The 22,743-nt window shown below is 40.8% G+C and overlaps 1 protein-coding gene across 3 annotated transcripts in view; it reads right to left on the bottom strand.

Annotated features, from left to right (window-relative positions):
• Positions 1 to 22,743, bottom strand: part of LOC126284207 (anoctamin-5-like) — a 333,989-nt gene that overhangs the window by 68,165 nt on the left and 243,081 nt on the right. The window lies entirely within an intron of this gene.

Below are 22,743 nucleotides of genomic sequence, written 5' to 3' on the forward strand. Positions count from 1 at the left end.
GCAAAATGGCTAAGCAGGGATGGCTAGAGGACAAATGTAAGGATGTAGAGGCTTATCTCACTAGGGGTAAGATAGATACAGCCTACAGGAAAATTAAAGAGACCTTTGGAGAAAAGAGAACCACTTGTATGAATATCAGGAGCTCAGATGGAAACCCAGTTCTAAGCAAAGAAGGGAAAGCAGAAAGGTGGAAGGAGTATGTAGAGGGTCTATACAAGGGCGACGTACTTGAGGACAATATTCTGGAAATGGAAGAGAATGTAGATGAAGATGAAATGGGAGATGTGATACTACGTGAAGAGTTTGACAGAGCACTGAAAGACCTAAGTCGAAACAAGGCCCCGGGAGTAGACACTTCATCAGAACTACTGATGGCCTTGGGAGAGCCAGTCCTGACAAAACTCTACCATCTGGTGAGCAAGATGTATGAGACAGGCGAAATACCCTCAGACACCAAGAAGAATATAATAATTCCAATCCCAAAGAAAGCAGGTGTTAACAGATGTGAAAATTACCGAACTATTAGTTTAGTAAGTCACGGCTGCAAAATACTAATGCGAATTCTCTACAGACAAATGGAAAAACTAGTAGAAGCCGACCTCGGGGAAGATCAGTTTGGATTCCGTAGAAATATTGGAACACATGAGGCAATACTGACCCTATGACTTATCTTGGAATCTAGACTAAGGAAAGGCAGACCTACATTTCTACCTTTTGTAGACATAGAGAAAGCTTTTGACAATGTTGACTGGAATACTCTCTTTCACATTGTGAATGTGGCAGGGGTAAAATACAGGGAATGAAAGGCTATTTACAATTTGTACAGAAGCCAAATGGCAGTTATAAGAGTTGAAGGGCATGAAAGGGAAGCAGTGGTTGGGAAGGGAGTGAGACAGGGTTGTAGCCTCTCCCTAATGTTATTCAATCTGTATACTGAGCAAGCAGTGAAGGAAACAAAAGAAAAATTCGGAGTAGGTATTTAAATCCATGGAGAAGAAATAAAAACTTTGAGGTTCACCGATGACATTGTAATTCTATCAGAGACAGCAAAGGACTTGGAAGAGCAGTTGAACGGAATGGATAGCGTCTTGAAAGGAGGATATGAGATGAACATCAACAAAAGCAAAACGAGGATAATGGAATGTAGTCGAATTAAGTTGGGAGATGCTGAGGGTATTAGATTAGGAAATGAGACACTTAAAGTAGTAAAGGAGTTTTGCTATTTGGGGAGCAAAATAACTGATGATGGTCGAAGTAGAGAGGATATAAAATGTAGACTGGCAATGGCAAGGAAAGCGTTTCTGAAGAAGAGAAATTTGTTAACATTGAGTATAGATTTAAGTGTCAGGAAGTCATTTCTGAAAGTATTTGTATGGAGTGTAGCCATGTATGGAAGTGAAACATGGACGATAAATAGTTTGGATAAGAAGTGGATAGAAGCTTTCGAAATGTGGTGCTATAGAAGAATGCTGAAGATTAGATGGGTAGATCACATAACTAATGAGGAGGTATTGAATAGGATTTTGGAGAAGAGAAGTTTGTGGCACAACTTGACTAAAAGAAGGGATTGATTGGTAGGAGATTTTCTGAGGCATCAAGGGATCACCAATTTAGTATTGGAGGGCAGTGTGGAGGGTAAAAATCGTAGAGGGAGACCAAGAGATGATTACACCCAGCAGATTCAGAAGGGTGTAGGTTGCAGTAGGTAATGGGAGATGAAGAAGCTTGCACAGGATAGTGTAGCATATTTTTAATGTTGATGAAACTGATAATGTATTACCAAGTAAGACTTAAGTTTTGAAGGTGAGAAATGCCATGGTGGGAAACTGAGCAAGCAGGGTATAACTGTTTTACTTACAACCAATCATGATGGGTCAAAAAAATTATGTCTTTTGGTAATTGGCAAATTTAAAAAGTGAAGATATCTTAAAAATGTGAGAACTCTACCTACTAATTTTGAATCCAACAGCAGTGGATGGATGACCAATTCCATCTCCTCAGTTACCAAATTTGGGAAAAAAAAAGGAAAATAATGCTGTTACTTGACAGATGACAGCACACCCTGACAGTATACAGCTGAGTTAAGTTAGTGTTCCTGCCTCTTGATTGTACAAGTCAGCTTCATCTGTTAGATCTGGAAATTATCCATTCATTCAAATTGAAATATATAAAACTGCTTGACTAGAAGGCTGTATTTATGCACTATTAAGGCATGGATACAAGATCTATGACCATATCACTTCTGGATGCTATGAATTACGTAGCCAAAGCATGGATGTGATTTAACTGCTTCATGAAAGGAGGATTTAAGTTCACAGAAAATGCACAGGAACCACAAGAAGAAGATTTGTCTGAGTCAACAGATTTTTCTGTGATAGTCATATTGTTTATGTTTTAAGAGTATACTGGTGTTTATGCTTCAGTCATCACTCCAGAGGTGCCAATAGTAGATAGCATCAGTACCAAGCCTTCTAAAGAACGGAAGAGAGAGTTGATTGGTGGAGAGGATGATGAAGGTGATGACCAAGAACCAGTAGTGTCCAGCACTAGAGAACCTATGGAGGTTATTAACATTTTGAGGTAGGATATTGGTAGAGTGTCAGGTGATGATAAAGCATTTGATGCTTTGTATACTGTGAAGAGATTGGTAGAGCTCACTGCTCTTACACAGAGACAAAAACAGTTAATATTTCAGATTTTTTTTAAAAGGGAAATTTAAATTGTTTTAATTTCACATTTTGAGCAATATAAAGAGAATGACAGTAAGAGTAATTTACTCATTTTCACTTATGGCATTTCATTGTCATTTTTGCCTCATGACTGCAGAGCAGAAAGGGCGAAGAGAAGCCTGTAGTGTTCTGCTTTGCTGCCTTGTATATAAATGCCACAATGGGCAATAATGTATCTCAAACTCTCTGTTCAACATCATCATACATCAAAAGCATATTTTCCAATGTCTTACTAAAGCACACTGTGGGGTCTTTCATCTTTGGGTGGTAGGCAGTTGTCATCATGGGGATGAAGTCACAAAAGAAATTACCTCTGATACAAATCTCATCTGGAAATCTTTTCCACGATCAGAGATCATCTCATGGGCTGCAGCATGATTCCAAATGATGTCTTCTACAAGAAACTTTACAATTATCTGGGCTTTGGCAGCCAGTGTAGCTTGGGTGACAATATAGTGCATGACAGTCAGTGAAGACTACTATCCATTGATTTCCATCTGTCGACTTTGTGAACCTTCCAAAGAAGTCAATTCCAGTTTGGTGGAAATACTGCACGCAGGCATGGTATGAAATGCCCTGGATGTAATTGTCTTGTGTTTCTATCGTTGGCATCCCTTAAAGTGGCTCATACAGTATGTAATGGACTGGTCAGTGATGGCTGTATATGATTCTGTCTAGAGCCTTCATGAATTTCTGATGTCCAGATATTGGAGCATTGTGGGGAAACTTGAGGATAACATGGATGCTGAGCAACCCTCTCTGTCCCCTAAGACTATAGTTCATCTCATATGATCTTTCCTTCATTCAATAGAAATATAATTTAATGCAGTGATACTGAGATTTCATCCATGTTGCTTTGTTCCACCAAAAGATTCCTTGAAATGCATTTGGCATCTTTACATTTTTGTCCACTTTTGTATAACACTATGACATTGTATTCCTGAAGTCTCAGTGCCCATCCCACCAGTTCACCCCATTCAGGTTAGTCAGGCAGCATAGACAATCGTGGTCCATGAAGTGGTGAATGGTTTGCCAAATAAATATGGCCAGAACTTGTTGATGGCTCAAGACACACTTTCTCAGTTGCAGAGTAGTTCATCTTGGACTTGAAGAGTTCAGTGTAGGCACCTTCCTGAATTGCACTCAGACTTTAATTATCCCAGGATGGCTAGGTTTGATGTTTGGTCCTGTCCCAGCATACCCATCACACAACACTAACAACGGAAATGACATCAGCAACTCCTTAAAGACAATAAAAAGTCTTTTTTGCACCAAGTTCCAGGAAAATTTGGTGTATCATTGCAGTGATTCTTGCAAGGAACAAGCCTTAGCACATAAGTCCTTTATAAATCACCAGTAGTGTGAGCATATTCCAAGAAAATATCTTACCTTGTGTATTTCCTGAGGAGTTTGTAACTACTCTAATTTTTCTGGATCAGGAGAGATTCCACTGGCATTCATTAAATAATGCTGCAGATTGATATTTCTTGGATGGGGAAGAGGAACTTTTTTTAAATTTTGGACTCAGGAGGATGCCTGAAGTCTGAACACATTTCAACAAAGTTGTAGTTCAGATTAGATGACCACAAACACACACACACACACACACACATACACACACTACTTCAATGTCATAGAGACATGTTATCTATTTAAGATGCCAAAAAGGTTGTCCACTATATAGTGTCGGGAGTTATGAAGCTAGTTATTTCCCACTCAGTCTTGTCAACCTTGACTTTCTAGTAGTTTCTCTTCATGTCCACAGCTGAGAAATGCTTTCCTTCTTTCAAGCTATCGAAGGTGGCCTCAATGCATGGCAATGGATACACATTTTTCTTCAGGATTTTGTTCACTCGTCAATACTTGCTGTAGTAATGTCTTGTGCCTACTGTTTTTTCACAAGGACTGCTGGAGAAAGAACTTTCAGAAGATTCAATAACGTCATCCTATATTATCTTCTCCACTTCCTCATGAACTATGTGTTATTCACCTTGGTGGATGATGCGTGTTTCACAATTGGCTCCTTGGTCTATCTTTCCTCCACTCCAGATCTGAGAGCATATGAAAACTGTTGCAAAATGGCTATCTCTTGCCAGCATTATCCCTCGATCAGATCAGATCCTGCTGGTAGCTCAAAAGTAACTTCCTCCACTGCATTGACCACAGGGATGGAGAAGTATGATTCTTCATTGTTGGTACTAATCTGCACTTTCTGGAATGGTTCAGCTGTTTCTATGCACATACCTTATAGGTGAGTTGCAGCTACTTGTGACAATTAGTGACACAAAGTTCTCCTTGACCACCTACAGTGCTTATGATTGTCATGGGGATGTATATTTCTTTTGTGATCCTCAAGAGATTAGTGCAACTGATTAAAGCTTCACAGTCTAAGTGAGCATCTCAATTGATAACTGGAGCTCATAACACTGATGTCGGTGGAAAAATAACATCTTCAATAACACAAATTGCTTAGAGAAATCTTTGTTAAGTGTACTCATTGTAATAGCTCCATTAGTCTGTAGCTCTGATCTTCCACAGTTTATGACTGCATGTGAAGCTTGCAAGAAGTCCCATCCAAGAATAACAAAATTATTACATTTTGTTCAAAAGACAAATTTGAAGGATGTGTTCTGTTATTGGTAGTTATTCATATTTCTTTTATCTGAATGTATTTCCCATTTGTGGCTTTCAGCGCAATCACTTTCATATTATACACTCCTGGAAACGGAAAAAAAGAACACATTGACACCGGTGTGTCACACCCACCATACTTGCTCCGGACACTGCGAGAGGGCTGTACAAGCATTGATCACACGCACGGCACAGCGGACACACCAGGAACCGCGGAGTTGGCCGTCGAATGGCGCTAGCTGCGCAGCATTTGTGCACCGCCGCCGTCAGTGTCAGCCAGTTTGCCGTCGCATACGGAGCTCCATCGCAGTCTTTAACACTGGTAGCATGCCGCGACAGCGTGGACGTGAACCATATGTGCAGTTGACGGACTTTGAGCGAGGGCATATAGTGGGCATGCGGGAGGCCGGGTGGACGTACCATCAAATTCCTCAACACGTGGGGCGTGAGGTCTCCACAGTACATCGATGTTGTCGCCAGTGGTTGGCGGAAGGTGCACGTGCCCGTCGACCTGGGACCGGACCGCAGCGACGCACGGATGCACGCCAAGACCGTAGGATCCTATGCAGTGCCGTAGGGGACCACACCACCACTTCCCAGCAAATTAGGGACACTGTTGCTCCTGGGGTATCGACGAGGAGCATTCGCAACCATCTCCATGAAGCTGGGCTACGGTCCCCCACACCGTTAGGCCGTCTTCTGCTCATGCCCCAACATCATGCAGCCCACCTCCAGTGGTGTCGCGACAGGCGTGAATGGAGGGACGAATGGAGACGTGTCATCTTCAGCGATGAGAGTCGCTTCTGCCTTGGTGCCAATGATGGTCGTATGCATGTTTGGCGCCGTGCAGGTGAGCGCCACAATCAGGACTGCATACGATCGAGGTACACAGGGCCAACACCCGGCATCATGGTGTGGGGAGCGATCTCCTACACTGGCCATACACCTCTGGTGAATGTCGAGGGGGCACTGAATAGTGCACGGTACATCCAAACCATCATCGAACCCATCGTTCTATCATTCCTAGACCGGCAAGGGAACTTGCTGTTCCAACAGGACAATGCACATCCGCATGTATCCCGTGCCACCCAACATGCTCTAGAAGGTGTAAGTCATCTACCCTGGCCAGCAAGATCTCCGGATCTGTCCCCCATTGAGCATGTTTGGGACTGGATGAAGCGTCATCTCACGCGGTCTGCACGTCCAGCACGAACGCTGGTCCAACTGAGGCGCCAGGTGGAAATGGCATGGCCAGCCGTTCCACAGGACTACATCCAGCATCTCTATGATCGTCTCCATGGGAGAATAGCAGCATGCATTGCTGCGAAAGGTGGATATACACTGTACTAGTGCCAACATTGTGCATGCTCTGTTGCCTGTGTCTATGTGCCTGTGGTTCTGTCAGTGTGATCATGTGATGTATCTGACCCCAGGAATGTGTCAATAAAGTTTCCCCTTCCTGGGACAATGAATTCACGGTGTTCTTATTTCAATTTCCAGGAGTGTAAATATACCCTTCCTCAGCAGATGACAATAAGCATCTGGCATTACAGAGAAGGAAGCCACAGAGTCAATAAGCATCCAGACAGGTTGGCTGTTGATGATATCAATGAGATTTCCTGACATCTTGGTGACTGTAGTCCATGGAGGATTTGCATGTTTGTCAGTCACATGTCCACAGAGGATCACTTTGCTTAGTTCTCCTGAATTTGGCAGCTAGGAGAGCAGCTGTCACCTCTCAACGGGACAAGAAAAGACTTTGACAGATTCTGGAAGCAGCCCCATCCAATGTACAGCAATGGCCTTAGTCTCACAGATCAACTATAATCATCTGCAGTTGACTGGAATTAATGGAATGTCTGACAGTGTGGCAGTTGTCAAAAATTGCCTTCTTCCTCTGCAATAGCATATAACGTGTCCAGGACACCCACAGTGGAAACACAATGACATGTTGTTCTCTGTCCTTTATATGCTTGTTCTTCTACAGTGTGTTATACTTTCCATAGGAATTAGTTGGTCAGTTGCTGGGTTTCACTGTTCTACAAAGGAAAATTTTCAAATTAAAAATAAGTGTTCGTGAAGCATTTTTGCATGGATAATTTAAAACTGAAATCAGGACTTCCCCATCAGACACAGTTTTTCAGTTACATGACAATATGTGTAATTTAACTTTCAGAAATAATATTGTTTCTAAACAAGAGTAAATTTACTAAAAGTAGTTAGCAACATCAACTTCTGCTCACTTTAATATCCATACATTTACATCTATCTCTGTACAGTATTGTCTTGTTAGGCTAATTTTAGCCTTTTTTGGTGTTAATGTCACCACAGGAATATATACGTTTAACATTGCTGACATAGTGATTTAACAATTGTAATTTAATTGCAAAAGTATGATTTAGTTGCTTTTAGGTTATGTCTTTGCTGTTATCATGAACCTGCAGTTGTCATAACTGTTTCTGAATCTCTGCTACATTTTGTAATGTACAAGCCATTGCTAGGGGTTGAGAATTGAAATTGTGATAGATCAATTGAAATGTTTTATCTCTCATGTGAATATGTATTTCTCTATACATAGAAATGCATCTATTAAACTGGTTGCAATTGACAAAACTTGCTGAAAGGAATCATTCCCTTTTTCTAGAAAAAAAATCATTGACATACTAAAGTGGAACCAGACAGCTTCTAGTTTTGGAGAAGGAATTATTAGTTTACAGAGTCCTCTGTCATATCAAGTGTGTTTTTTTCCTTCTTGGTACAAATGAAAGTGTTTATATTTACCATATCACATTCATACAATTTTTTTCTTCTTAGGAAGAAATGTGTTGGGATAATCCAGACTCTTTCTGTTATGTCTGAAGGGGGTACACATTTGAAATGCATAGGAAAAAATTTGAACCAACATCTACTACTTCAGAAAGGAACTTGGAGACCAGGACAAGGATGGGCACCACATATGTTTTGTGTGAGCTGTTATGTATAACTAACAAGTTGTTGGAAGGGTAAAAATTCCAAGTTGTTTGCAACACCCATGTCTTGGAGACAGCAACAAGATCATGTAACAGACTCTTTCCTTGGTCTCACAAATGTTATAGGCTTTACAAGGAGGAAGTCAGACATACAGTTTACCCAAATTTGCTTTCTGCAATCAGATCAGTGCCACCCTCTGACAGTGATCCAGTGCCTTCAAGACCGCCTAATGTTTTGAATACAGATAGCGAAAAAGAAAATGTTGGTCAGGATTTGACATCTTCTCCTGAAAGAAGTAACGCAACATAAGTGATCAAGACCCATGTTTTTTAACTCTGGCATACCTAAATGATCTAGTCCATGATTTGGGCAGGGAGGAGGGGGGGGGGGAGATAGGAAAAAAGGCTGAATTGCTAGGATCTAGGTTAAAAGAGTGTCATATTCTAAAATGATATACAAATGTAACATTTTACAGGAATAGAGAAAGAACTTTCCTTCCAGTGCACAGGAATGAAAAATCTTCACAGATGCCTCCAAAACTAGTATAAAAGCAATTCCACTCCACAATTGGAAGGTGATTCCCTCTGTCCTAGTTGCCTATGCCAATAGGGGTAAAGAGCTAGATAAAATTTTGGAATACACGCTCACATGTCTGAAATACAATGAATATAAATGGAAAACATGTGGTGACGTCAAAATTGTAGCCATAATATTAGACAAGCAGTAAAGCTACACCAAATATGGATGTTTCATATGCGAGTGGAATAAGTGAGACAGAAATTCCCATTACATGAAAAAAATATGGCCTCAACAAAAATGAAAACTGAGAGAAAAAGATTTTCTGCGTAAGAAACTGGTAACTAGTGAAGATGTGTTTCTTCCTCCACTTCACATCAAACTAGGCTTAATGAAGCAATTTATTAAGGCAATGGATAGAAGTGTGAGAGAATTTGTGTACCTCTCAAATCAATTACCTTGGCAAACATAAAGGAAGATGTGTTTGTTGGCCTCCAAATTAGACAAATTCAGCAATGTGGACAGACAGCTTGTTGGTTGTCAAGCTGTCTGTCTGCACAAATGGCGACCGACAAACTGTGGTCAAGAAAAAAGTGGACCACCCTGTTGATGAATATGCTGCCAAACATGGTATCCCTCATTTCAACGACTGCTTCACAGCCTGTGCCATATGGATCCTTCCCACTAACACCAGCTTTTCGAAGTGGCGCATGTGGAAACTTTCACTTCAATACATCCTACATTCCTGTAACCCTCCTGGCCACAACCTTCGTTAGTCACTGTCCTCACCCATCCAGCCCCCTCCCTGTTTCCATTCTGGCACTACACAGCCACCATTTCACTGCCACACCCAGTCTTTTAATTTCTTTTTATTTCTCTCCTTTCTGCTACTTCCCCCTCTCCTCCACCTTCTCTCCAGCCCTCCATCTATATTGCAGCACTTCAGTCCCCGCCAACCCCACCATGCTATCTCTCCCCCTCCACCCCGCCTCCTCCTTACCCCCACCCAGTCACCGCTCCCATCATGCACTGGTACTGCTGCTCAGTGTGGTTTCAGTTGCTTGAGACTGCAGATGCGTGTGCAAATTGTGTGTGTGTGTGTGTGTGTGTGTGTGTGTGTGTGTGTGTGTGTGTGTGTTCGTGTGTCTACTGTTGACAATGGCCTTAATGGCCAAAAGCTATAATTCTATGGATCTTTTTGTTGTACCTATCACGACTGAGCATCCCCGCTGTATGGTGAGTAGCAACTTTCCTTCTCTAAATGAGATGTTTGTTGCACACCAAAAAATTAGGATACAAGATGTCCCTCAAAGTGCATTTCATGCATTCTCATTTGGATCACTTCCCAGAAAGCTGCAATGATGTGTCTGATGAACATGAAGACATGCTCCATAAAGACATCATGACCTTAGAACATTAGTACAAATGGTAATGGACACATCTCATGTTGGCTGATTACTGCTGGATATAATTGGAGAGTGCAAGGACATTCACCACAAATGGAACAAATAAAATTATAAATGGTATAACATTTAAAGTATAATGGTAAGAAAATGTCCATTTTTATTGTTTTTTTAATTTTTTAAGCTCTATGTATAATGGTGGATGTTTTGAGTAGTTATTTTATTGGTTGGAATATGCCTTCAACAACTTTTAAAAACACTAGAGTTTGACATTTTTTTATGACAGTGGCATGTAAAGAAGCTAAAAGCACAATTGTTCAAAAACTGTGCCTGACAGAAAAAAATCTGAAAGTAGATTTGAATTCAGCTCACTGAATTCCACAATACTCACAACTAATATACCCAGAAAAACTAAAAAAAGATTGTGGGGAGACAGTGTTATCATTTGCCGGTTGATTCATAAGTCTGAATTAGACGTGTCTATTCTTCCTGGTGAAGCTGGAGGGAGATTGGTCCTACAGACTGATTAAGCTCTGCTTCTCTCTTACCTTCAGATTTATGCAGCTGACATTCCAAGGCTGCCACCTTTTGTTTTCTTGGTCTGTCGGTTCTGGCTGTCATAAATTTTTTTATCTCTTGACTGGCAACCTGACATATGAGAGAGGTGTGCCACAGCAGTCTTCCACAACTGTCATAGGGACCACATTCATAAGTCAAGCACTTCTTTATCATCCAACACTTTTTCTGTTGCATTTCCTTGATAAGTTGCACCACTTGATGAATTCCACTGTTGTTGTGACATCCTTCACCAGTATAGCATGGTATATGTCTTCTGCAGCTCCTTGCATCAAGTGAGAGATTTTGTCAGCTTTTTACGTATTCAGATTCACAATATGGCATAGAACTATAAGGTGTAGCGTTAGGATTGTGTCATTTCTCCATAATATGGTGCCTTGTTCAGTTACTCTTCCACTAAGTGGACTTGCTGGTGACTCTCGCCAAATGGTTTATTCCATTTGGTCTGGGACTTATCGCAGCTATTGAGCTTCTCTTTTTGTTTTTCTTGAACCACTATTGTGCTGTACCATACAAGTAAAAGCACACATTTGCCAAACACATCATATGATTCCATTCAGTCAAATACTGATGGATGCCTGTGTGCAGCTGACTTACTGTTGACTTAGTATCCAATTGGATATATGGATGCTGTGCACTATATACTACTTGCATTCTAGTTCCTGTCCATGTAGGCAATGGCTTATATGTTGCCTAACTGGAGCCACTATTATTATATTTATACAAACATCAATTATTACAGTGTATACAAAGAATAAAACCATAAAATACTTTCAGAATCTGCCGGATGTGATAAATATTAAATAACTACTGGCATTAGGGTTCGAACTAGTGGCTACAACACATTGACCAGTGATACTAAACACTATGTCACACTGCTTTCTCCAAAGCTCAAGGAAATATAATGCACACTTAGCTAATGATTATTAGTATATAGTTCTGGTATCAGCAGTCCATTTACATTCATTTATGTTTCCATAATATGGGTTTTTGTGAGAAAACTACTTAAAACTGGTTATTAAGAACTAAAAGTAGCCTGTTTGGTTAGTTTGGTATTGTTGTGATTGAGTCCTTGCTTTATATTTAGTGTCACTGGGGCCCCCACCCCACATACATACCTATTGTGATTATATTTTCAGCCCTGTGGTGCAATTAGTCAGCATGGGCCTCCACATTTGGTTATGAAGGTTTTCTTGCTTTAATATCATAACTTTTGGATAACAAGCAGAATTTTGTGGTCCTCATAAACACAGGTAATTTATAGGACAATAAATACATCAACAAGTTAGAGTTTGTTGTCAAATTCTGTAAGGATCTCATCTGTGAGATCTTATGTAGTTCTCTCTGTAAAAAGTCCTGAATGAAAACTGAACTGAGAGGTACTCTTCAAGTTATCCAGTGGAAAAACCAGTCAATATTGTGTTGTAGGCCATTTTCTCAAGGGTATTTGAAAATTCAGGCAGGCATGAGTGGCCTGTAAATGGAGGTGGTATGACTATCTCTGTTTCCACTGATGAATGTTCCTATTGTTTATTAAAATCTGTCAGTAAATATCCCCTGAGCCACTGACTCATTACAAAGCTTTATAATTGACTGATGCAAATTCTTGTGTCATTAGTAATTTAAAATTATCAGGTATCTTAAATTCATACAGTCTTGCAAATGCAGTAACTTCAAACACTAGACTATGTAATATTTAGCAAATCTGATAAAAATAATATAAAGTACAGTAATGTAGTATCCACTACTTTATTATATTTCTTTTATGAGGTTCTGTAAAGTGAAGTGAAGTGGTAATGCTGTGTAACAAAAAGTTATTTCGAACTAGGCAAAAAAAATTCCAAAAGTCAATGTATAACCAAGTTTCTTTTGTTCTCAACCTCCACCAACAACAAAGGAAAAAGCAGTGGCATGCAGATAAGTAAACAAGAGGCAGAAACACAAAAGACTGTTCCAGTTTCAATGGCATGTTATGACAGTTTAATCAAGATAAATCATACATCAAACTGAAGGTAAACTAACATACCTTTTCTTAGAAGTGTTAAGTATGTGCATCTTTAGTTGTACAGCATATTCATCTAGATCATACTCTGCAAGCCAACTAATGGTGTGTGGCAGAGGGTACTTTTGGTACCACTATCTGATCCCTCCAACCCTGTTCCACTCACGAATAGTGCGTGGGAAGTATGATTGTTGGTAAGCCTTTGCATTGGCTCTAATTTCTCAAATTTTCTCCTCATGGTCAGTACTTGAGGCATACGTGAGGGGAAGTAATATGTTGTTCGATTCATACTGAAAAATGTTGTCCTGAAATTTCAATAGTAAATTTCCCCATGGTGCTCAATGCCTCTCTTCTAATGTCTGCCAGTGGAGTTCGTTTAGCATCTCTGTAAGACTCTCTTGCCATCTAAACGGTCCCGTGACAAAATGCGCCACTCTTTGTTGGATCTTCTCTATCTCCTCTGTCAGTCCTACCTGACAGGGATCCCGGACAGATGAACAATATTCAAGAATCGGGCAAACAAGTGCCTTACAAGCCACTTCTTTCATGAATGAGTTGCATTTTCTAAAGACCCTTCCAATGAATCTGAGTGTGGCATCTGCTTTTCCTGCTATCTGTTTTATATGGTCATTCCACTTAAGGTCACTCTGGATAGTTGCACCTAGATATTTTACGGCAGATGCTGTCTCCAGTTGTTTGTCATCAATAGTGTAGTTGTACAGTAGTGGGTTTTGTTTCCTATGTATGCACAGTATGTTACATTTATTTATGTTCAGGGTCAACAGCCTGAGCCTGCACTATTCATCAATTCGCTGCAGGACATTCTGCAAATTCTTATTCTCATCTGGCGTTGATACTTCGATATAGACAACCGTATGATCTGCAAACAGCCTTAAAGAGCATCCAACGCTTTCTAATAGATCATTTATATATATTGTAAAGAGCAATGGTCCTATCACACTTCCCTGTGGTACTCTGTATACTACCTTTACATCTGACAATTTAGTTTCGTTAAGAGTGACGTATTGAGTTCTATCTGCAAGAAAGTTTGAATCCAATAGCAGGTCTGCTCTGATACTCCATAAATTTGTATTTTTTTCATTAAACACCATTGCAGGACAGTGTCAAATGCCCTACTGAAATCATGGAACACGGCGTCAACCTGAACTCATTGTCCACTGCATTGTGGATCTCATAGAGGAACAAAGCGAGCTGAGTTTCACAGGATATCTGTTATTGGAATCTATGTTGATTTTTATAGGGGACATGTTCATTTTCCAAAAATGTAATAATTCTTGAGAGTAAAACATGTTCCATAATTCTACAACAGATTGACATCAATGATATAGGTCTATAATGGTGTGTATCTGTCTTACAGCCTTTCTTAAAAACGGGAATGACCATCGTTTTTTTCCAGTTGTTAGGTATCTTTCTTTCTCAAGAATTTACAATAAATTACTGCTAGAAGGGGAGCAAGTTCTTTCGCATAATCTTTATAGAATCTTACAGGTATCTCATCTGGTCCTGAAGCCTTTCCGCTAGTAAGTGATTGCAGCTGCTTTTCAATTCCGTGGTCTCAATATCTGCCATTTCTATGTTTGTATGATGATTGAAGGAGGGACAGTGCTATGATGTTCTGTGTTGAAACAACTTCGGAAGACCGAATTCAGTATTTCGATCTTCTCTCTATTATCTTACATTTCGGTGCTGGTGTGGTTGCTCATCTTTTAGGGGTTTTACTCAGGTTGCTTGACAATGTCTTACTATCAAAATCATTGAATATTTCTTTCATTGTTCTCCTTACACTCATTTTTGCTTCATTCAGCTTTTATTTGTCAGCTAGGTTTTCACTTCTCTTGAATCTTTGTTTACATGGCACTTTTCTGACACAGCTATTAAATCATGGTGGATTTTTCCCATCCTTTAAAACCTTACTCAGAAAATACTTGTCTAGGACATATTGAATGATGCCTTTGAATTTTTTCAATTTGTTCACCACATGTTTGTCTTCATCACCAAATATTTGATGCTGACTGCTGATATATTCTGAAATTTGTATCCTGTCACCCTTGCTGAGCAAATATATCTTCCTACCTGTCTTAATATTCCTTGTAGGACACATCATCATAGGTGCTGTCACAGCCTTATGATCACTGATACCTTCCTCTATGTTAGCTGATTCGATAAGTTCAGGTCTGTTTGTTGCCAGGAGGTCTAAGATGTTACCTTCACGAGTTTGTACTCTGACTATCTGCTCAAGCTAATTTTCGGACAATACATCCAGAACATTGCCACCTGATTCCCTGTCTCTGGCACCAGTTTTGATGCTCAAGTATATGTCCAACCTTATCCAATTCTTCCCAAACTTTGATTAACAAATCTGGAGTAAGCAATACATATAACAGTAGCCTTTTCAGTTTTGTGTCTCAACCCTGGTATATCATTAGATAGTGGAAGAATGAAGAAACAATAATTTATAAAGCCCTAAAGGAAGAATTGCATGATGTGAAATCAGGTGAATGTGGATGCCCTCTGTCATATTGGCCATAACAGATAATCCAACAGTCAGAGATGTTCAATCACTCTCATACAAAGACATGCCAATGGGAAGGAGCTCCATTTTGTTACCAAATAAAGTCCATACAACAGACGTCAGAACACAGCACAGAAAACATTTAATTTTGGGGAATCTCTCTGATGCTGTAGAAGATCATGACAGTGTCAGATCCCACATATGAACATTATGGGTATTTACCTTACCACTTAGATGAAAAGGTGCTTTATCACTGAACACTTAAAAAGTCATCTTTCCACTGCAACATTTCACGTGCAAAGTTATAACATACAGTGAGTCACCTGCCTTTACAGGATGTACCAACTGTAATCAGTATGGACGCATGTGTAGATGCTTTTTAGAACCTCCCACACTGTCATCTTTGGCAATTGAAGTACATGAAGATTTGCTTTCTGAATAGACTTTTTAGGACAGCAAGGGTATGATGGTCTGATACAGTCAACATCCCGTTTAGACTCTTTTGGTTATCCCATGGTTTTCCCTTTACACACTGTTCTGGCCGTTTCAAACTGACTATACCAGTGATGGATGTTTTTGCCACATTGAGGATCACAGAAAAACTAAAATAAAAAAATAAAAAGAAAATGTTGAACTGAAATTACAGATTTGCTCATGGCAAACTGCGTAACACAAAACCCTTTAAGCTTGGGGGTCATCATTTTGTGTATGTGGCCTGTATTGCACTGCAAGAAGGCAAACAACAACATCTAAAACTGTTTGAGTTACTCTTTAATTGTGACTTCGAATCAACACTCTGCAATGCCTACATTTTATGCTATTAAAATCTATAGCAGGGCATTCCCTTATGGGCACCCTGTACTTGTTTAGTCACCTATCCAATACAGTATGTAATAGAACAGTGGAAACAGTATACTATTGGAAAATTTACCCATTTTTAAATTATGTGATAGAATAGTAGAATTGTGCTGTCAATGTGCACTTGAACAGAATGCTAAAGCTGAAAAAGACAGCTGCTAGGTTGACACAAGGTCTGAGGTACACAGAGACCTGTCATGATGTTCTTATTCAAAATAAATATCTAACTGTGTACCACACACGTGAACATCACTTTTCTGTAAACCATATCAGGATGCCATACCCAAATGTTATGATGTACATAATTACCACACAAAGTTCAAATAAGCACAGTTATAACAGCAAAGAACAAAATTAAAAATAACAGACCACTGCCCATGTATCATTGGCACAATGTGGTACAACAAATTTATACACCCTATAAGGGAGCATACTGAGGATGTATTTAGAACAAAATTAAAACCTTTTCTTGCAAATAAATGTCACATTAACTGAAGGATTATAAGCTATATACATAGTGTATTAAACTTTGTAGATAAATATTATAGGTGTGGATTAAACCTTCATACATAAAAATAACACCTATTAACCTTGTACATCATATGATATTTGAAAAAGTCATCATTTGATGACTGCAGCCAAAAATCAGTGTAAATAAATATAAAGTCAGTAAAAGATTGTAATACTCTGTTGGAAACCCGGGCTCAGCTGTAAAGTGTTTCGTAAACTCTATAAAGAGTGTGTGTTTGGAAATAAATAGTGTCTACCAGTAGAATAAACAGATGTGAGCTCGTAATTTGTTCACATAAATAACTGTGCATAGTTCTGGGATGTTCAGAAGTAAACTTAAACTGCAAAACAGGAAATTCTATAATATGGGTAAAATAACAACACAAAACATGCCAGAGAGATCAACTGTGCCACCTGCTTCTCTTATGACACACAACTCCACGAAAATGTGTCACTGTCACACAGCAATCTCCCCCCCCCCCCCCCCCCCCCCCCGCCCCCCTACCTCCCTCCCTCACCCGGCCCCTCCCCATGCTATTGTGCACAGCATCCACTACATTTTGGCGCTTGAACTTAATCCAATGAACAAATGAACAGCTCTTGTGTGGGTTGAGCGTCATGAAGGCAGCAAAATTGTCAGCTGTGGGTTGCCCCTGGCATGGCCCTGGTTACTGCACTGGTGTGGCCCTGAAGTGTAGGACAGTGTAGTCTGGCATCTGAGAAGTACAATTTGGTTGCTCTGGACTATTTGGCGAGGCATCTGACACTTGTGGATGTCAAATGCATGCTGTCTTGACAAATTCAATAAATACCTTAAGTGGTGTTACTCAACACCAGGAAATGGCCAGTGTGTGGTGGCTGTGGTGGTGATGTGCTAGAGTCCATTTGTGGCATCAAACGAGGGCAGCTGTATGAGTCTCTGTGTACAAAGACTTGACAACAGCCATGGCAGGTATGGCATACACAATGCATACTGGTGTAGTGGTGATTTAATGGCTGAACCAACTGCAAAAGTTCCACTGTATCTGACAGTGCTGCTGGCATTAAGCACTCAGCTGGAATTCATAGAGGCTCATCATAAACCATCTTTGTTGAAGATGCACCAGTGTCTCATTTATATGCTACTGTATCCTGCTACTAGTGTGTGTGATTGTGAGTGCGCTAAGTGTAGGGTTGCCATGCATTTGTCCTTAAATCAACTGCCAAGTGTATCAGCACCGGCTGCCCACTAGCAGTTTTTTCAACTTTCTATTGTCTATCTGGGGTTCAAGGTCTTGCGGGCCCACACCTCCCGTTACATCTACACCTCACCCCTCGAAGGAGCTTCAGGACTTCTTAGGAAAGATAGCCTACTACCATAAATTCCTTTCAGTGGCAGCTACATTGGCCCATCCATTGCATGCCTTCGTACACAAAAATGTACCTTTTTGCTGGAGTCCAGATTGCAAACATGCTTTTCCAATGTTGAATACAAACTACTCACAGCCCCTTGTTTAGCTACATTCTCTCCAGACCAGAACCTAGTTTTGGTGACTGATGCCTCACAATATGGTCTTGGTGTGGTCCTAGCTGATGGCACTGAACAACCTGTTGTTTTTGCCTCTAAATCTCTAATGCCAGCCCAGCATTACTCTCAGGTGGAAAGTGAGGCTCTTGCCATAATCAATGCTCTCCAGATTTTTTTTTTACTCCAAGTCTCGCTTTATCACTGACCATAAACCCATGGTTCACTTGTTTAACCCTTACACTTCCTATCCTGACAAGGTAGCACAATGCCTATAATGCAAGGGTGCTGTTCTTGTCTAGTTGCAATTGAGAAATCCATTTTTAACCTATGTCTAAACATGCCAATGCAGGCGCCATGTCGCCTTCCTGTGGGTCCTGATCTTGACTTTGATCATGAAAAATTGCTTTGCTTCCATATGGATTCCAAAACACACCCTGTAGTCGAGGGTTTTCCAATTAAAACCTCACACATAGTAGCTTCTGTTAACTTCACACTGGTTCTCCACCAGGTGATTCAGTTTGTTTAATGTCTGGCTAAATAAATCACTGGGTCGGTTGGATCCCATGTGCAACTATTTTTTCTTATAGTGTCGCCTCTATTTTTTTCAGTGTCGCCTCTGTTTTTGATGGTGTTTTGCTGTTGTCCCTGAAAGACCTCTCTCCCAAAGTAATCATTCCTGCCGTGATATGGCATGATGTTCTATGCCTTCTTTACCAGAGCCATTGGGGAGATACATGCAGTAAACTATTGGCTAAAAGACATGTTTTTCAGCCAGGGATTGATGGCAAAGTTGTCCATTTTGTTGCGGCTTGTGAGCAGTGTGCCCAACAATAAGCAGCTCCCAGGTGTCTCTGTCCCATGCCCCACTCCACTTCAGCCATGGGAATGCATTCCTGTAAACTTTGTGGGTCTCTTCTTAAATTCCTATTGACTTTTGGTTGTGGATGCATTTTCCCAGTTTCCTTACATTCTTGGGTATGCGTCAATGGTGGTGAGGTCACAATTCATATGCTTTTGAGGGTTTTTTCTACTGAGTGGTTGCCTTGTACCTTAGTTTCTTATAACGAGCCCCAGTACATTTCTCACACCTTTCAATTGTTTTGTTCCTGTCACGGCATTCATCATGTTATGGCTCCACCATTCCACCCTCAATCAAATGGTGAGATGGAACAACTAGTTTGTATGTTCAAGTTACAAATGAGGGAAGGTTTGTTGTGGATAGTTCGCCAGATGACACCCTTCTCCATTTCCTTAGCACCATCAGTTCATGTCTATGGGGAGTGGGGAATCCCAGCTGAGTTGCTGCACAGCCAACAGCCGTGCATGTTCCTCCGCCTTCTGTGGCCTGTACCACACCTGCCACGATCAGATTCATACACCACTTCATGCTTGGATTGCCAGTTGGGTGCAGGGGTTTGGTTAGCAGCCCAAACAAATATCACACACTGTTATCCACCGCTGGTGATGCCATCTTTGTGATGCCAATACTGCCAATGGCCTGGTGGCATGCCACTTCGATTAGCTGAACCCTCACTATCCACCGGAAGCTACCGGTTTGTGAATGTGGCCCTTGTCGCCATAGCCCACCCTGCCGCCCTCTGCCTAAAGCCTGTCTTTGCCTGTGCAGGTGCCCACATCCATTGGCTGCCTCCTCCAGGTGCAGCACACTGGGATTCCTGCTTTCCAGAACTGGCTACAAGTCCATCTCTGGCCTCAGATCCGTTGCTGCGGCCAGCTGTTCAAGTAGGGCCACCTCCAGTGGGTCCCTCACCATCATCACCTCAGCCATCTTTACCAACGTGTCCAGCCCCGTCTCCTCTGCACTGGGACTTGCCTGCTGATGATGATGCAGATATGGCAATGGCACCCTCCTCACCATGCTGTCATCAAGCACCGTGTTTGCCCACTGCCCCCATGCTTGCCCATGTCTCCACACATTTGCTTCAGTGCCCTCTTGGCATTTGGTCTGCACCGCCTTTGGCACTGGCTGCCACCACTCTGGATCCAATGGATGTGTCTCTCATTGCCTGGACATCCTCTTCGTGTGAGGGGGAGGTATCCTGTTACTAGTGCATGTGGGTGTGAGTGCGTCAAGTGTAGTATCACCATGCATGTGTACTTAAATCAATTGCCAACTGTATCAGCAAGGGACAGCCAATGGAGGCTGCCTGTAAGAAGCGTGCACATGGCATGGTCTCTGTCATGCTGTCTACTGGCCAATCGTGCCCACATACAAGCAGAGCAGTGCTGACTCACACTCGCTATGTTCTTTTAGTTTACAATGCTCACATTAGTCGTTCTGTGTATTGCTTATGTTGCATCTTCTGTATGTTTCTGATGTCATATTAGATGTGGGGTCACAAGAGGCTTATTTCCATTATCGTTCAGAAGTTTATCAATCAAACCATATTTGTGTTACTTAGATCAGTTTTGTGTATTACTTAGCTACTACATATGCCATTCAAAGGGTTAACAGAACTAAGGGGAGTCTGTCCACTTTCCTTTGTGACATGTTAGTGATGTCTTTAAGATCCTATCATACCATAACTAGCAGGGTGATAGCTGGATGTGTGGTGCTGTTGAAAATTGCATAGTTTGGCCAGTTCCTGGAACAAACTGGACTCAAACTGTTGGCTTTGATTGGTTGTAATGGGGAGAGGGCACCAAAAATGTGCAATGAATTACACATAATAGTTTTCACATTAGTTTCACATGATACATCAGTAATCAAGATTGCTTGCACTCATTGTGTACATCTATCTACTGCTGTGAGTAAGTACCTATCTCCTCTGATGGTGAAACAGGACCGGTCGAGTCAACGTAATGTGTGTGAATATAGCTGGTGCCCCTTGAAAGCTGGCCATATTGGTGTGTACATGGTGGCCCAGTTTACTTTGTTGACATGGAATGCATGAACATGCCCACACATGTGCTTCTTGCCTCGTACAAGGTCTCACAAAGTAGTATGTAAGTAATCTGATTGTAATTTTGTCCCCCATGTGAGGTAAGTTATGGACACTGTCGAAGGCTGTCTTTCTGAACTTCTTCAAAACATATGATCGGGCCTTGCCTGGGAAACTTCACATCTCAGTTTCACCTTAGAGTTGGGCACAGAAATTTGTTCAAGGTTTAATCATGTAGGCAATTCATTTAACGGCTGTCATAACTGCAGGTCCATGCCCTGCTCTGCAGTGAGTTCTTTGTAGTTTATAAACTCTGCTAACCCCAGAGTACAAGAAATGTAGTTGGATGAGATGTAGTTAGCCACTAAATTTTTGGCACCTTTTACACAGTAAATGACTGTTATGAACTGGATTATGAACTCAACGCATTGAGACTGTCTAGGTGAATACTTGTCACAAACATTTACTCTCCCCTCTGCCTCTTTCCTGGCATACCATCTCACAAGTATCAGTTTTAGCTACTAACTTTGATACACACTCTATACAAATCTCAGCTTGTGATTCCATGTAGCCGCTACTAGCTGTCATCCAACTATGTAGAAATTTAAGTGTGGTGTATCTGGTGCCCCTCTCAGCTTCGCACCACAAGTGGTGACTTGTATTGCTTGGGCCTTAAACCAGCCCAGTATCAAAGGAGCCAATGCTGTAGAGTATGCTATGTAAAACTGAATGGGGATTCCATCCAGAGTGGTGACTTACTGTTTTTCAACACTTTTAGTTGCTTCTCCATGGTAGGGATGCCTATTTCTATGTTCTCCATACAGCAGTCTGTGTGATAGTGAAACAATGGTATGTCTGTATGTTGTTCCAGCACGAATGACTTTTTAAATGCAGAAAAAAAATGCAGCTTCTCTTTTGCTACCTTATATTGCCGCACCAGACTAGTTGACAAGTGATTGTATAGAGACCTTCAGCCCACTTGGTGATTTTACATAGGACCAAAATTTTCTCTTGTTCTCAGAAAGATATTTTGCTAACATATGATGGTGGAAATTGTATGTTGCATGAGTCAATTTTTAAATTTTTTTTTTATATCGATGAATTTGTACTAACTTTTCCCTGTGGGTACTTTTATACCCTATTCTGTCTAAGTTTACAACAGTCTCTGCTTCCTCAGCTTTCCTCATATTTTGCTATTAAACAACGGTGGGTCTTTTCCACTCATCCATTTACTCAGCATATACTTCTCCAGAGTGTGATTTACCTTATAGTGACCACACATCTGTTTGCATGCTCTGCACATACCCATCTCAACCTCCTGTCCCTCAATGATGTGTTCACACTCGATGCATAGTTAGTAAGCTATGTGGCTTTTATTTTTTACCACAAATTTAATCTGTTCACCAGTCACAGAACAAACTTTAACAGCTCAAGTTTTTATCACTAATTTTACTCTATACTACTATTATTTTATATTTTTAAAAATAAGACAAAATTGCTGGTCAGAACTTAATTTTGGGAAGTGAAATATATAATACTGCTGATAGGCACATAAACAATACAGCCCCCAGCATTTCCCTCTCATTTCCTCTTCCAATTTCATCA

Source organism: Schistocerca gregaria, chromosome 8 (assembly GCF_023897955.1).
Source record: "Schistocerca gregaria isolate iqSchGreg1 chromosome 8, iqSchGreg1.2, whole genome shotgun sequence".
Lineage (NCBI taxonomy): Eukaryota > Metazoa > Arthropoda > Insecta > Orthoptera > Acrididae > Schistocerca > Schistocerca gregaria.